Source organism: Hibiscus syriacus, unplaced genomic scaffold (assembly GCF_006381635.1).
Source record: "Hibiscus syriacus cultivar Baekdansim isolate YM2019G1 unplaced genomic scaffold, ASM638163v2 tig00110299_pilon, whole genome shotgun sequence".
Classification (NCBI taxonomy): domain Eukaryota; kingdom Viridiplantae; phylum Streptophyta; class Magnoliopsida; order Malvales; family Malvaceae; genus Hibiscus; species Hibiscus syriacus.
This window is the reverse complement of record NW_024062668.1, coordinates 724,341-736,952: the sequence shown is the minus strand read 5'-3', so window position 1 is coordinate 736,952 and position 12,612 is coordinate 724,341.

Sequence of the window (12,612 nt, the reverse complement as noted above, 5' to 3'; positions counted from 1 at the left end):
GGGCACATTCTGCTATAAAGTGATGCCATTTGGATTGAAAAATGCAGGGGAAACGTATCAAAGAGCCATGGTAACTTTGTTTCATGACATGATGCACAAAGAGATTGAAGTATATGTAGATGACATGATTGCTAAATCCCGAACTGAAGAAGAACATATTCAAAATCTGATAAAGCTTTTCCAGAGATTGAGGAAGTATCAATTAAAGCTTAACCCCGCTAAATGCACTTTTGGGGGTAACTTCCGGGAAACTTTTGGGATTTGTGGTCAGAAAAAAAGGAATCGAGATTGATCCAGATAAAGTAAAAGCAATTCAAGATCTTCCACCACCCAATACAAAAAAAGAAGTTCGAGGCTTTTTGGGAAGATTAAATTATATATCTCGGTTCATTTCTCAATTAACTGACAAATGTGATCCAGTGTTCAAATTACTTCGAAAGAACAATCCTGAAGTCTGGAATGATGAATGTCAAGAAACTTTGGATATTATTAAGAAATATTTATCCAATGCCCCCATTTTAGTATCACCAATGCCTGATAGACCGTTAATTCTCTACTTGACGGTCTTCGAAAATTCGATGGGATGTGTACTAGGACAGCATGATGAATTTGGAAGAAAATAAAAAGCTATTTACTATCTGAGCAAGAAATTTACTGATTGTGAAATTCGATATCCACCAATACAAAAGTTATGTTGTGCCTTGGTGTGGGCTACTCGAAGACTCAGACAATATATGTTATATCATACTACTTGGTTGATATCCAAACTTGATCCTTTGAAATTCTTAATGGAATCACCAGCTTTGACAGGCAGAATGGCAAGATGGCAAATGTTATTATCTGAGTTTGATATTGTATATGTCAACCAAAAAGCGATAAAAGGAAGTGTCATAGCTGATTTTCTGGCCATTCGTGTATCAAATGATTATCAACCTTTGAGTTTCAATTTTCCCGATGAAGATTTGTTGTGCATATCCATGAATGAAGAAGTCAGAACAAATGATGCATCTGCATCTTGGAAGCTTTACTTTGACGGAGCATCCAATGCCTTGGGACGAGGAATCGGGGCAATGTTAATTTCTCCAGAAAATATTTATTATCCATTTACAAGTAGACTGGAGTTCTTTTGCACCAATAACATGGCGGAATACGAAGCTTGTGTCATGGGATTGAAAGCAACTATAGAAAGAAAAATCAAATGTCTCAAGATATATGGAGATTCATCGTTAGTGGTGTATCAATTGCGAGGAGAATGGGAAACAAAAGATCCCAAATTGTTGGAATATCAAAATTTTACCCTCGAATTAGTGAAAGAATTTGAGAGAGTCACCTTCAATTATCTCCCTCGAGAAGAAAATCAAATGGTAGATGCTTTGGCTACATTAGCTGCTATGTTTCAGGCAACTAAGAAAGTTGATATGATGCCAATCAAAATGCAAGTATATGAAATTCCTGCACACTGTTATAGTGTGGAAAAAGAGGTAGATGGTAAACCATGGTATTATGATATCCTGCAATATATCAAAAATCAAAGTTATCCACAAAATGCATCTGAAATTGATAAAAGAACCTTGAGAAGAATGGCTGCTAGATATTTTCTTGATGGCGAGATTATGTATAGAAGAAGCAATGATCAAATGCTATTGAGATGTTTAAATACCAGCGAAGCCAGAAGCATCATTGAAGAAGTACACAGTGGAATATGTGGAACACATGCAAATGGTCTTTCCATGGCCAGAAAAATAATGAGATATGGATACTATTGGGCTACCATGCACACAGATTGCATTGATTATGCAAGGAAATGTCATAAATGCCAGATATATGCAGACAAGATTCATGTACCCCCATCTCCTTTACATGTAATGACAACACCCTGACCATTTTCTATGTGGGGAATAGATGTCATTGGTGCAATCACACCAAAAGCATCGAATGGACATTGTTTCATCCTTGTGGCAATTGATTATTTTACCAAATGGGTTGAAGCTGCTTCATATGCCAATATTAAGAGGTCCACAGTCTGCAAATTCATAAAGAAAGAGATAGTTTGCCGGTATGGCCTACCAGAAAGGATCATTACAGATAATGCTCTGAACCTGAACAAAAAAATGATGACTGAACTTTGTGCACAGTTTAAGATCAAACATGCAAACTCAGTGGAATATCGTCCAAAGATGAATGGGGCAGTTGAAGCGGCAAATAAGAACATCAAGAGAATCATTACAAAGACCACTGAAACTTATAAAGATTGGCACGAGAAGTTACATTTTGCTTTATATGCATACCGAACTACCGTTCGAACATCTACAGGGGCAACACCTTTTTCTTTAGTCTACGGGATGGAAGCAGTCTTACCAATTGAAGTTGAGATTCCATCGATTCGAATTTTGAGAGAAACAAAATTGGATGAATCCGAATAGACCCAAGCTAGATTTGATCAATTGAACCTTATTGAGGAGAAAAGATTGAAAGCTATTTGCCATGGACAGATGTATCAAAAATGGATGATGAAGTCTCATGATAAGAAAGTACATCCAAGAGAATTCCAAGAGGGTGATCTAGTACTAAAAAAGATCTTGCCTATACATAAAGATTTCCGCGGGAAATGGATGCCTAATTGGAAAGGGCCATACGTTGTGAAAAAGGCCTTTTCCGGAGGAGCATTGATCTTGGCAGAAATGGATGGAAAAATTCTGAGAAATCCAATAAATTCGGATTCTGTCAAGAAATATTATGCTTGGAAAAAGAAAAAAAAGAAAAAAGAAAAGAAAAAAAAAAAGAAAATAAAAAAGAAAAAAAGAAAAAAAGGGGGTCAAGGTGAAAACCCACAAAGGGCATCTTGTAACCAAAGGAAGGATTTGAGTTGAAAACCTGAAAGGGCGGCTCAAATGCATGTTGATATTAGGCATCTGACAATTGAACTCTCTTAAGATTTAGACAGTTTGGGAGAAACTTCACATCTACAAGCATTTTGACAACGTTTGAGATCTTCCAGACAAAAGCTTACATCATTACTCTAAATTGTATCAATTTGATTAATTTAGAAATACTTATGCTAATAATTTGTTGAGTCATTTGAATTTTTATCATTCTTATGCTTGTCATAACTTTGAATACAATTCTATCTATTTCAAGTTCAATTTATTTGAGATTCAATTTATTTTCGAAAATTCAATTTATTCTTTTATGGATTAACATAATTTTGAAATAAGTTAAAGATTTCTGAATATCACTTTATGTTAATACTTTTAAAGGCATGGAATACAAAGTAAGCAAATCGTCACCATCATAAAGCCATGAACAAGTTATTATTTGCACTCTGGTTATATAGGGTAGCATTGGTTACAGTATTCCAAAAGTTGAAGATGACAAGTTTTACTGTCAACTAAACTGTTCCATGATTCAAAAAGAATGGGGTATATTGGAGCAGTAAAAGAGACAGTTTGCTGTAGCAATCATTGCAAGTAAATGCACCAACAAAAATCTTTAAGCCCATGAATGATGTTTATTTCTTCCAGTAAGGTTGTTACAATGGATGCCACCGACAATAAGGTTGAGTCCATTAAAACTACTCATCAATTGCTCCAACCGATCATCATTCAGTTCTTGCACATCTGTTTTCAAAAGTATGCCAAGACAGTAAAAGGCAACCTCTGTATCATTGATCCCAGAGAAAAGAGACAGGACATTGATACCACCATGGAACATGTTTCTATACAGATCCTTGTATATGGTTTTTAGGGAAACCTAGAAGTATTTCCACCTCATCAGATTCAAGTATAACAAGTGTCGTAGACCCAATAACATCTTCTGGAAGTGTTCTTTGAGTTATCTGATATGGTTTGGTATGAACCCAAAAAAACCAATCATTGAATTTGGAAGATGAATGTGCTCATAGCATCTTCTGGAAGTGTTCTTTGAGTTATCTGATCTGGTTTGGTATGAACCCCAAAAAACCAATCATTGAATTTAGAAGATGAATGTGCTCATAGCATCTTCTGGAAGTGTTCTTTGAGTTATCTGATCTGTTCGGTAGGAACCACAGAACCAATCATTGGATTAAAAGATGGACTGCATGATCGTTTTCATTAAGAAGCTTCTTTTCAAGCTTCTTCTACTTATTTCTTTCCCAAAAATCATAGCCCAAGTTTTGCCTTTTCTTGTAATTGGGATCATTGCATAATGGCTTCCTACCTTTTACCGGAAGAAGTGCGTCAGCAACCTTACCCATTTGAGCAGTACATATAAAATCTGTCAACTCTGCAATTGATGAATCAGGATTATATCTCTATGACTATTGAAGACATAGCATCTGAAAATCCTATTTCTTTTCAAGTATAACAGTTTACTCTCCTCATCAGAATTAGAATTCATGATTTTCTCTGTATTAAAAGAACTATCGATATCTACGAAATCATCTTGAAAGATCACTTCATAATCAGATGAGTTGTTATCAGAATCAATATGTTGCATGAATGCAAGCTTTTCAAGAGCCTATACTATTGAGTTTTATTCTCAAGAGATTTTGTGACATTATATCTACATCTACATTTGTCAAAGATGATAGATTCTCTGATTTGAAGAAGAAAGATTTATTGGGTTTCTACAACTGAAGAAATACTCAGTTCACCAATCTGAAATCAAATAACTTAACATTCATGCATCATATTTAAGCATTTTCAAAAATAGGTGCATTTTCATTCATTCTCATTCATGTTGAATTTTGACAGGAATTTCAAAGATTTTTAGCAAAGATTCAAATCCATCAATTGATGGATCAACATTACCAGTTCGAGTTCATAATAAGAAGAACTCATCTGAAGAAGGAAGAAGAAGTTCATAATGAGAAGAATTTGTTCAACCTTTTTGTTTAAATTCATTATTTGATGGATTAACATTGCCAGAAAGAGTTCATAATAAGAAGAACTCATCTAAAGAAGGAAAAAGAAGTTCATAATGAGAAGAATTTGTTCAACTTTTTGCTTGAATTCATCAGTTGATGGATCAGCTTTTCCAGAGAAAGTTCATAATGAGAAGAACTCATCTGAAGAAGGAAGAAGAAGTTCATAATAAGAAGAATTTGTTTAACCTTTTGTTTGAATTCATCATTTGATGGATTAAAATTTCCATGGTAGAGTTCATAATGAGAAGAACTCATCATCTGAAGAAGGAAGAAGAAATTCATAATGAGAAGAATTTGTTCAACCTTTTGATCAAATCCATCACTTGATGGATCAACTTTTCCAGTTCGAGTTCATAATGAGAAGAACTCATCATCTGAAGAAAAAGTTCACAATGAGAAGAGCTTATTCAACCTTTTGCATAATTCTATCACAGAAGCAGATAGATTAGTATCAACCTTTCCACAGAAAGTTCATAATGAGAAGAACTCATCTGAATGAGAAAGAAGAAGTTCATAATGAGAAGAGCTTATTAATCTTTTGAATGACTCTATCACAGAAAGAAATAGGTCAACATCATCCCCAGTGGAAAAGTTCATAATGAGAAGAACTAATCCCAAAGAAGAATTAGATCAACATCTCCATCATAATCAAGTAAAGTCAAATGAAAAAAAAAACTTATTATCTTTTCGTCTTTGCTATATTCTTATTAACACAAGAATAAACAAAGAGGGGCAGCTGAAGATACATTTTTTTTCATTTAAATATTATTTATATTATTATTATTATTATTATATATATTATTATATATATTATTATTATTATTAAAAAATTTACAAGCCCAAATCCCAGGCCCAACCAGAATCGGCCCAGACCCAAAAGGAAACCCTAAACCAATTTAGGGTTTCAGCTAGGGTTTCTAAACCCTAGCACTACTGCTGCCGCCGCCTCCAGAAGTCCTCAGCCACCGCCGTTGGTTCCAGAAGGCCACACGTCCGTTTCCTACGCTCCACCAATGCCACGAAGCCGCCCCGAAGAAGCCTCCAGAAGCTCTGCTGCCACAACCCCGACCGTCCACATCGCCTCTATGGTGAGTCACCAACATAGCTTTGGTGACTCACCGAACTTTTCATCCTTCAGACCGGTACGATGGCCACACCGGTGATGGCTATAAAGCCATCACCCCATATGCAAAGAAAAAAAACCCCAACAGACCCTAGAGAGACAAAACCGAGAGCAAAGATACAAAAATAGAGACCAACTCACAACAACCAGCAACCAAAAACAAAAGAAAAGGAAGGAGAGAAGCTTACCGAGGAAGCCACGACCACCGGACCTCTTCAAACGTCACCAAAACCTTCGAAAATCGAAGGTACTTTCTTAGATTTGCTCCGATTGGGAGCTTTTTAAAAGAAAGGAACACCGGAACCGTCATTAGGACGGTCCGATCTACATAATGGTGTAAAAATAAATTTTTCCGGCCACCGGATGCGGTGGCTGACGGTGAGAATCACGGCGGCAGACGGCTGCCGTCCGGTGACCGGCTTCCCTCCGATGAGGGAAGCTAGAGAGAAGGGAGAGCTTTTTCATTCTCTCTCAGTTAGAGAGAATAAAAAAAAAGAAATGAGAGATGGCCCGAAGGGCCAGCCGGTTTTGGCCTTAAATAGCCCTTCCCGAACGACGTCGTTTCGGGGAGGGCTATTTGTGTAATTTTTAAAGGTTATATCCCGTCTGCAGTCATCCTAACTTGTAATCTTTACATTTTAGTCACTAAATCAATTTATAATCCTTTTAATTCGGTTCTTTAATTTTAATTTTATTTATTTTAGTCCTTTATATTAAAATAATATATTTAGGGTAAATAACAGATTTAGTCCTTTAATTTTAATAATTAATATTTTAATCTGAATAGTATGTTTTAATTTATTTTAATCTGATATTTGAATTTTATATAATTTTAATTTAGTCACTAAATTAATAAATAAGAAAAATAGCATGTTTAATCCTTATAATTTTAAAATAATTAATTATAAATTAGGTTTTTAATTTTAATTTTATTATAATTTAGTCACTAATTTTAAAAATTTTCATTTATTTTACTGCTTTTAAATATATAGTTCTAATTGTATTTTTATTGTTTTAATTTTACTTGTTTATATATTTAAATATTATTTTTATTATTATTATATAGTCATATAAATATATATATAATAAATAATAATTTATATGTTTTTTACATAAATTTTTTTAATATTTATTTATTTATTTTTCAATATCGAATGAAAGGGCAGTCTTAATACAACTGGATGTCCTATTCTGGTATTTTAAAATTAAATATTATAAAAAATTATAATTTTATTATTATATTAATATTTATTAATATCGAAGAAAAGAGCTGTCTTAAGTCATTTTCTGATATTTCTAAATAAATAAATATTTTATTTATAAATATATATAAATTATTTTTTTTCTCAAAATTATAATTTTGAAATAATAGGATTATAAATTAAATATATTTTGAATTTTTAAATTTCTAATAATAGAGACAAATTATAATTAAAAAGTACCAATTTTGGGCGTTGTAGGGGTGCTAATCCTTCCCTAAACGTAACCGACCACGAATCCCTTTTTATTATTAAAAGAAAGAATTTTTGGTTATAAACGCAGATCAGTTCATCTTTTAACTGATGTTTTCTTAAAAACTCTGTTAAAAGATAATTCTTAGGTATTCGACCTACCTGACCCAAAAGGCCGATGGCGACTCCCAAATTATTTTAAAACCATTTATTCACATCAATTTTCCCGTAAAGTAAAAAATTCGTGCCCGGACGAAAACCGGTTACGACAATATGTTTCAAGAGTTAAATCAGAACAGGCTCTACTCTCCTAATTAATCCCTGTTGAGTCAGGCATATCTACATCTACACTCTTCAAAGATGATAAATTCCCTTTTTAAAGATGACAGATTCTCTTTTCAAAGATGAAAGCTTTATCGGATTTCTGCACAACTCCAAGCAAAGAAAGTTGGTTTTATCCAAGACAAAATGGGGCATCAAGGTCATAGTTCTGACTACGACAAGAGTTCCTCAAATGAAACAATTCTTCTGAGACTTTCATGAAGCAAAGAAGACATAAAGATACAAGTTGATCAGATGGTTCTTCAGAAATGCAAGCTTGATAGCATAAGTTGTTACACTGATATCCAGAGGTGACCCTGGCAATAAATGATGAAGTGGAGGAAAACTGAGTTCACCATTTTGAAGTCAAACGAAGATTGCATCAACATTCATGCATCATATTTAGACATTTGCAAAATAGGAGCATTTTCATTCATTTTATCCATGTTGAATATTTGACAGGAATTTCAAAGATTTTAACAAAGTTCAAATCCATCATTCAATGGATCAACATTTCTGGAAGAGTTCATAATGAGAAGAACTCATCTGAAGAAGAAGTTCATAATGAGAAGAACTTGTTCAACTTTTCGCTTGAATTCATCATTTGATGGATCAACATTACCAGTTAGAGTTCATAATGAGAAGAACTCATCTGAAGAAAGAAGAAAAAGTTCATAATGAGAAGAACTTGTTCAACTTTTCGATTGAATTCATCATTCAATGGATCAACTTTTCCAGGTCGAGTTCATAATGAGAAGAACTTATCTGAAGAGGAAAAAGAAGTTCATAATGAGAAGAACTTTTTCAACTTTTTGCTTAAATTCATCACTCGGTGGATCAACTTTACCAGTTAGAGTTCATAATGAGAAGAACTCATCTGAAGAAGGAAGAAGAAGTTCATAATGAGAAGAACTTGTTCAACTTTTTGCTTAAATTCATCACTCGGTGGATCAACTTTACCAGTTAGAGTTCATAATGAGAAGAACTCATCTGAAGAAGGAAGAAGAAGTTCATAATGAGAAGAACTTGTTCAACTTTTTGCTTAAATTCATCACTCGGTGGATCAGCAGTACCAGAGAAAGTTCATAATGAGAAGAACTCATCTGAAGAAGGAAGAAGTTCATAATGAGAAGAATTTGTTCAACCTTTTGTTTGAATTCATCATTTGATGGATCAATATTGCCAGGTAGAGTTCATAATAAGAATAACTCATCTGAAGAAAGAAGAAGAAGTTCATAATGAGAAAATTTTGTTCAACCTTTTTCATGACTCTATCATAGAAGGAGATATATCAGCATCAACTTTTCCAGAGAAAGTTCATAATGAGAAGAACTCATTTGAAGAAAGAAGAAGAAGTTCATAATGAGAAGAGCTTGTTCGACTTTTTGCATGACTTATCACAGAAGGAGATATATCATCATCAGCATTTCCAGAAGGAGTTCACAATGAGAAGAACTCATCTGAAGAAGAAGAAGTTCACAATGAGAATAGCTTGTTCAACCTTTGCTAGATTACATCACGGAAGGAGATAAATTTCATCCCCAGTGGAAATGTTCATAATTAGAAGAACTAATCCCAAAGAAGAAATTATTCAACATTGCCATCATAATCAAGTGAAGTCAAATGGATAAAAAATTTTATTATCTTTTCGTCTTTGCCCTATTCTTGTTAACACAAGAATGAGCAAAGAGGGGCAGCTGAAGATACTAATTTTTTTACCCATTTTATTTATTTATTTATTGTTATTATTATTTTATTTATTATTATTATTATTATTATTACAAACAGGCTAAAATCGGGGCCCAATTACAGTTCCAAGCCCAACCCAGATACATCAGGCCCAGTTAAACCCTAAAACCAGATTAAGGTTTCCATATCATCATCCAGCCGCCTCAGCATCACAGCCATTGGATCTGAGAGATCCAACGGCCCACACTCATCTAGCACAAACCCTAGGGTGATGATACCCTAGGGACCACGCGGCGCCGTTTCCACTTCCAGCCGCTCCACGTCCTAGTTGCCGCTTCCAGAACAGTTACTCCCGACTTTTTTGTAGCCAGATGTTCGAACCCACTTTAGCCACGACGCCGCCGCCTCGCTGAAGACTCCAGAAGCTTTACTGCTTCAACACCCGCCGCCCACGTCGCAAGCTCTAGGGGTGAGTCACCACATAGTTCGGTGACTCACCGAACTCGACTTTATACCCGGTCCGACGAGAGCCTCATCAAGGCTATAAAGCCATCACCTGCAAGACGAAAAAAGGACAGAGAGACAGAAACGAAGAGAGGGTAAGCAAACCAACAACCACAAACACCAAAACAAAAGAAAAGAGCAAGAGAAACTTACCGAGGAAGATAACACCTCGATCGGAGTCATCACCGGCCTCCAAGCGTCACCAAAAACCTTCGAAAACCAAAGGTATTTTCCTAGATTTGCTCCGATCGGGAGCTATTTAAGAGAAAGGAACACCGGAACCGTCATTAGGACGGTCCGATCTACGTTCTGGTATAAAAATAAAATTTTTCGGCCACCGGATACGGTGGCCGGCGGTGGGGAATACGGTGGCAGACGGCTGCCGGCCGATGACCGGCTTCCCGCTGGTGAGGGTATTTCTGTAATTTTCATAAAGGGTAAACCCTTTCCGCAGTGCTCCAAGTTTATAATACTTACAAATTAGTCACTACAAGTTATTTTTATTTATTTTAGTTTGGCAGTTGAATTTTAATATATTATGTTTTAGTCATTAATCAGTAAGTATATAAATTTTTGGTAAATAACTATATTAGTCCCTATTAATTTTATTTATTCTTATTTTAATCACCTAGTAATAATTAGGATTAATTACACTATTAGTTTTTATATTTTTATTTTACTTCAAATAAGGGCCTTTAATTTATATTATTTATATTTTAATTACTAATTATTTTTACTATAAGTTTTATTTTATTATTTGTACCTATCATTTTAAATTTATTGATTGTTGTCCTTGTTTATATGTTAATTTTATATGTTTACTTTTAATTATTATTACTATTATTATTATTATTTAGCCATAAATATATATATTTATATAATAAATAATATTTATTTTATTTATTAAAATCTTATTTAATTATTTTTAACTTATTTTAATCATGTTTTAATATTTATTTATTTTTCAATATTAAGAAAGGACAGTCTTAAAACAATTGGATGTCAATTTTCTGATATTTTTAAATAAATAAATATCCTATTTTATAAATTATATATTTATTTTTTATTTATTTTTTAATATCGAAGAAAAGAGTTGTCTTAAGGCACCTAGAAGTCCTTTTCTGATATTTCTAAATAAATAAATATTTTATTATAAATATATATAAATTAATATTTTTTCCATAATTATAATTTTAAAATAATAGGATTATAAATTAAATATACTTTTGAATTTTTAAATTTATGATAATAGAGACAATTTATAATTAATAAAGTACCAATTTTGGGCATTGTAGGGGTGCTAATCCTTCCCTAAACGTAACCGACCACAAATCCCTGTTTATTATTAAAAAAAATGAATCTTTGGTTAAAACGCAGACCAATTTATCTTTTAATCGATGTTTTCTTAAAACCTCTTTTAAAAGGATGATTTTTAGGTATTCGACCTACCTGACCCAAAAGGCCGATGGCGACTCCCAAAATATTTTTAAAAAAACAATTTATTCACATCACTTTACCCGCCAAGTAAAAAATTCGTACCCGGGCGAAAACCGATTTCGACAATCAGATCAGAAGTTTTCACTATTTTGTTGACATGTATACTTTATAGGACACTTTAGACTTCGGTTTATGCCGAGAATCGCTAAACCGTAGCTCTGATACCATTAAATGTATCACCCTTAACCCATATCCGACCCGAATATGAGTCTGAGGTGTCAATTGACTTTTCAAACTTTGACACTTAAAGAAAAACATGGAAATTTTAAACTTTCATTAAAACCAAATACATTAATTTACATAAAAGAGACCACAAAATACAAAATCGATCAGAGCATTCATAATTAACCACTTATTACATGCCAACACTCTATACACAGCCAAAATACCTACTTTTTCAATTACTTCTGATCTGATCTTTTAGTAGTGATGTTGTCCTTGCCGCCTCTATTACTGCTCCTCTTGATTCTTGGTACCTACGTGTAAATCACTTACACACTAAGTCATAGACTTAGTGAGGCATAATATAAAAATATATATATAACAGTGCATTCATGAACATGCATTCTTATCATCTGATCATGACATCTTTATTTGTATGCATCTATTTCACTATAACATATATGACGGTAACATGCACATATAAAACATATATTCTTATGCTAATTCCACTTTAACTTATCTTTGAATTACCCATGTACATTATGGAGATCAAAGGTATGTGAGTACATAGATGTTGTGCACTATGCTGTCACCACAGTTCGTATAATTCCCTCAAAGGGAACTGAATATTTGTCCCGAATTACCACTATGTCCTGAAGAACCACTGATTGTTCCGAAGAACCACTATGTCCCGAAGGACCACTAATAATCCCTCGACTCTTGGCATGCTAATTATACCTATAGCTCTCATATTAAATAACATGAGCTTAATTATAAATACATTTCTCATTTCATATCTCTTTCATCACTGTCCATGTAAACACATAAGTCACTTCATATGATCATTTTCATTATTTCACATATCTGGAAGAATTCTCTGATAATGGCATTCATTCATATAATACCATGTTAATCATGAATGAAAAATGCATGAAATCACTATAACGTTAACACATATA